The sequence below is a fragment of the Cucurbita pepo genome, chromosome 16 (genome assembly GCF_057944985.1).
Source record: "Cucurbita pepo subsp. pepo isolate OVF chromosome 16, ASM5794498v1, whole genome shotgun sequence".
NCBI classification, from domain to species: Eukaryota; Viridiplantae; Streptophyta; class Magnoliopsida; order Cucurbitales; family Cucurbitaceae; genus Cucurbita; species Cucurbita pepo.
In genome coordinates, this window is record NC_141813.1 from 6318130 (window position 1) to 6324063 (window position 5934).

A 5934-nucleotide genomic window follows, 5' to 3' on the forward strand; every position below is an offset into this window, starting at 1 on the left:
TTATTTATGAAATAATGAGCGGAGATATTTTTCATTTTCACAATTACTGATGACGGGAGGTTTAGGATTTTTTAATGTAAGAATCGTGGGGATGTAGCTCAGATGGTAGAGCGCCGCTTCCGATGCGGAAAGTACGAAGATCGATACCTTGCATCTCCAAATGAATCGATCACTAAAGTTATGAAATAATGAGCGGAGATATTTTTTCATTATCACTAAATATATTATTCCATCTTTCCTTATTTACGAAATAATGAGCGTAGATATTTTTTCATTTTTACAATTATTGTGACGGGAGGTTGGTTTAGGGTTTTCTGATGTAAGAATCGTGGGGATGTAGTTCAGACAGTAGAGCGCTCACTTCTGATGTGGAAAGTACGGGGTTGATACCTTGCATCTCCAAATGAATCGATCACTAAATATATTATTTCTTTTCAATTTTTTCTTATTTACGACATAATGAGCATGGATAGTTTTTCATGTCACTATTATTGATGACGAGACGTTTAGGATTTTGTGACATAAGAATCGTGGGGATGTAGCTCAAATGGTAGACCGCTTGCTTTGCATGCGAGAGTTACGGGGATAGATACCACGCATCTCCAAAATAAAACTATCTATTGTTAAATATATTATTAAAAATTATTTCTTTTCAATTTTTCCTTATTCGTGACAGGTTGAGTAGTGATATTTCTTCATTTTCACTATTATTGATGATGGAAAATTTAGGGTTTTGTGATGCAACAATTGTGGGGATGTAGCTTCGCTTAGCATGCGAGAGGTACGACTTAGCATACGAGAGGTACGAGGATCGATACCTTGCATCTCCAAAAGAAACTATTTATTATTAATATTTTATTTCTATTCAATATTATCTTATTTATGACATAATATGCAGAGATACTTTTTTATTTTCACAAATATTGATGAAGGGACGTTTAGGGTTTTCTGATGTAAGAATCGTAGGGATGTAGTTCAAATGGTAGAGCGTTCATTTCCCATGTGAAAAGTATGGGGATCAATACCTTGAAGGGACGTTTAGGGTTTTCTGATGTAAGAATCGTAGGGATGTAGTTCAAATGGTAGAGCGTTCATTTCCCATGTGAAAAGTATGGGGATCAATACCTTGCATCTCCAATTGAATCGATTACTAAATATATTATTTCTTTTCAATTTTTTCTTATTTAGGACATAATGAGGCGGGATAGTTTTTCATTTTCACTATTACTGATGACGAGATGTTTAGGACTTTGTGACATAAGAATTGTGGGGATATAGCTTAGATGGTAGAGCACTCGCTTTGCTTGTGAGAGGTATGGGGATTGATACCCTGCATCTCTAGAATTTTCTTCATTTTCACTATTATTGATGATGGGAATTTGAGGGTTTTATGATGCAAGATGTAGCTTAGATGGTAGAGCTCATTTACCATGAGAGGCAAAGGGATATCCCCATCTCCAAAGGAAACTATTTGTTATTAATATTTTACTTTTATTCAACCTTTCCTTATTTATGACATAATTAGCAGAGATATTTTTTCATTTTCACTAGAATTGTTCACTAGAATTGATGACGGGACATTTAGGGTTTCTGATATAAGTATTGTGGGAATGTAGCTTAGATGGTAGATTGCTTACTTAGCATGCGAGAGGTACGGGGATCGGATTGATACCCCATATCTCCAAAAAGAAACTATTCGTTATTACTATTTTATTTCTATTCAATTTTTCCTTATTTATGACATAATCAATAGCTTTATTTTTTTATTTTCACTATTATTGATGACGAGATGTTTAGGATTTTGTGACATAAGAATCTTGAGGATGTAGCTTACAATTTACATGTTTTCATTTTTCTACTTTGTCTGCCTACATTTAGAAATGAAGCAAAATTAGTTCGAGGGTTTTTAGGCAGATTGTTATAATTCAAATTTTTAACTAAAAAACAAAATTAGTCTCGTTGTCACGCTTAAAACTACACTATAGGTATAATCGACCTATTATTCTTCCACCAATAGGAGTAAAAAGCAACGTTAATATGTAAAACTAGTTTCATGGACGATGCATCTCATGGACGATGCAAAACTATGGTGGCACTTGAAGGTGAATTGTATAAAAAACTGGTCATGCACCAAAAGATTATGGGAAGACCATTGATGGAATTGAAGCACTCGACGCTCCCCTGTATGGGTTTCCAATCAAAAACCTAATGTTTGATGTTGACTCTTTTGAAGAAAGAGCCACTTATCGAACAACAAGAAACGTGGCGGTATCTCTGAGAACTCTATCACACACATCAAAAAAACGTGTCCAAAAGTTAGACATTACACAGAAGATCTGGCTTTCATCGAGGAGACCCGAGTTTAATTCTCGACAATGAAATTTTATTTTCTTATTTCTTTTATTTTATAGTTTCATCTTTTGTCACCAATTATATTTAAACTTTACCTAGAGAAGCACTATAATGGATGAGTTCAATAATATCTTAAATTCAAAAGACTTTTATGAAGTTGGTTTGAGAGGCAGTATAATGGTCAAGTTCAATAGTATCTTAGATTAAAAAGACTTTTATGAACTTTGAACCTTTAATAGTGTTATGTCATAGATATTTGATTCGATTTCAACAAGTGAGGTTGAGGTCATTCAAATGGTTAATGTGACAAGGTCATTTTCAAGGTCTCTTTTGTTGAACGCCATCATGGCTGAGATGACTGAGATGAGCACCAGAGTGAGTTTGACAAGGAGAGTCGTAGAGAACCACACCCCAAGCCAAGCTCATGTTGGGCTTAACAAACTGAAAATCCAAAAACACAAACTCTTAAATGGGAACCAGGATGGTAAGGAATTAAAAAAACTTTATTTTTGACGTTGAACAATACTTGAAGGTTACAGGAACTTGCTCATAGGACCTAAGAGTTACGTTGGCCACAATGCATCTCATGGAGGGTGGCGCTCGAAGGTGGATGATATAAAAAATGGGTCATGCACCATAAACTCATGGGAAGACCGTTGATGGAATCGATGCAATCGACTCTCCCCTTGATGGGTTGCCAATTAAAGACTTGACGTTTGATGTTGACTCTTTTGAAGAAAAAGTCACACGATCGAATACCTCGAAATGTCATGGCAGCTCTAAGAACTCTATCATACGACCTGAGAGTTGAGTGCTACAGGAACTTTCTCATACGACCTGAGAGTTACGTTAGCCGCAATGCATCTCATGGACGATGCAAAACTATGGTAGTGCTCGAAGGTGAATGGTATAAAAAATGGGTCATGCACCATAAACTCATGGGAAGATCGTTGATGGAATTGATGCAATCAACGCTCCCCTGGATGGGTTGCCAATCAAAGACCTAACATTTGATATTGACTCTTTTGAAGAAAGAGCCACACAATCGAACAGCTCGAAACGTCGCGGTAGCCCTGAGAACTCTAACACACACAGGGAAGGACGTGTCGAAGAGTTACTCAATAAGCAAAAGATCGTGCTAAAACTCTTCAGCGATCTGACAAAAGACTTCAGGACATCTACACCAAAAATCCATTGTCGTCTAGCGGTCAAGATATCTGGCTTTCACCCAGGAGATTCAAGTTCGATTATGGGCAATGGAATAGAGTTATGTTATAGATATTTTGTTCAATTCAAATGGTTAATGCGATAATCCAGTCGTTTTCGAGGTCTCTCTTGTTGAACGACATCATGGTTGAGATGAGCACTCGAGTGAGTTTGACAAGTTGGGCTGTAGAGAACCACACCTCAAGCCAAGTTCATGTGGGCTTAACAAACTTAAAATCCAAGAACACAACCCCTTAAATGGAATTTGGGATGCTAAGGAATTAAAAAGCTTTATTTTTGACGTAGAACAATGCTTGAAGGTTACAGGAACTTGCTCATAGGACCTAAGAGTTACGTTGGTCGCAATGCATCTCATGGACGATGCAAAACTATGGTGGCACTCAAAGGTGAATTGTTTAAAAAATGGGAAATGCAACATAAACTCATGGCGCTCGAAGGTGAATGGAATCGATGCAATCGACGCTCCTCTGGATGGGTTGACAATCAAAGACCTGTTGTTTGATGTTGACCCTGTTGAAGAAAGAGCCACACGATCGAACAGCTCGAAACGTCGCGGTAATTCTGAGAACTCTATCACACACATGAAAGGACATGTCGAAGAGTTAGACATTACCCAAAACATCATAGTAAAACTCTTGAGCGATTAGACAAAAGACTTTAGGACAACTACACAAAAAAATTCATTGTTGTCCAACGGTTTGGATATTTGGCTTTCACCTAGGAGATTCTGGTTTGATTCTCTGAAATTGAATATTATTTTCTTATTTCTTTTTATTTTATAGTTTCATCTTTTGTCACCAATTATATTTAAACTTTACCTCTTTTTGAGAGGCACTTTAATGGTCAAGTTCAATAGTATCGTAGATTAAAGACTTTTATGAACATCGTACCTATGTTAGTGTTATGTTATAGATATTTGTTTCAATTTCAACAAGTGGGGTTGAGGTGATTCAAATGGTTAATGCGATAATCCGGCTATTTTCGAGGTCTCTCTTGTTGAACGCCATCATGGTTGAGATGAGCACCCGAGTGAGTTTGACAAGGAGACTTGAATTTAAACTTTACCTACGTTTGAGAGGCACTATAATGGTCAAGTTCAATGGTATTTTAGATTAAAAAGACTTTTATGAACTTTGTACCTTTGTTAGTGTTACTTTGTACCTTTGTTAGTGTTATGTTATAGACATTTGGTCAAGTTTAACAAGTGGGGTTGAGGTGATTCAAATGGTTAATGTCACTTTATTTGATTTAAATTGTTAATGTGATAATCCAGTTGAATAGTTACAGGTTATTTCCAAGGACTCTCTTATTGAACGCCAACAGGGTTGAAATGGTTGAGATGAGCACCGGATTGAGTTTGACAAAATTGAAATAAAATCAAATAAAATTACTAAAAAAAATCGATAAAATTGAAAAAAATTGAAAAAAAACTAGCCTTATGACACTTCCTTCAACTAGAAGGGCGGTAAATCAAGGATTCCTTCGCCCAAGACCCATGATCCAACTCCCAACATGGAAATGATAAGCTATAGAATCATTCTAGAACCTCAATAGATGGGTTACAAACTCACATTACCAATCTCGACAACTGGACATGTCATCGGCGTTAGAAGAACGACCGCATCAGAGCAAGTCATGGGGATAGAAGATCCCGTTGAAGGATGATAGACCAATCGTAATCTTCAGCCCAATGAGCCAAGCTTTTGTAGAAGCAAGAACCCTTGTTCTAAATTGAGTCAAAGCTAAAATTAGATAATGAGATCGAAGATTGAGAAACAAGATTTGGAACTTTATTCTAAATTGAGTCATTTCACAATCTAACTTGATCAAGGCTTGATTGAATGAGTAAGATGCAATCTACCACAAGAATTGCATGAAACTTAGAAATGACAAAGATATGCTCAGATTTCTATGAGGGGGATCGTCTCAACTTGAGAGATCAATTTCATTGATCACAAATATGCTTTTACATAATAATTTGTGGGTATTTATAGTCTCCCAACAAAGAAGTTAGTGTTCGTGATTTAATCTCGATCCCTTTAAATCTCCATAGAAAACGAAGTTAATTTGAGCATTACAAACTTTATGAAATTAAAATAATAAATAAAGTTTTCTAACCACTCATGAAATGATGATTGCAACTTCATCCACTACTTCAACCGTGCAAATATTTACTTTTGAATCCCCAAATGGTCTTGACTCAAACGAATCAGCTTGTAACACATGAAATGATGGTTGAACCTAGCCTATCCAATTTTGTAGATGAAGTATGAATGCTTGTTGAATCTTCTTGGCCTTGGGTTGTGTAATAGGTCCAGTTGGAATACCGTGATTCTTATTATCATCCCCTTCTTC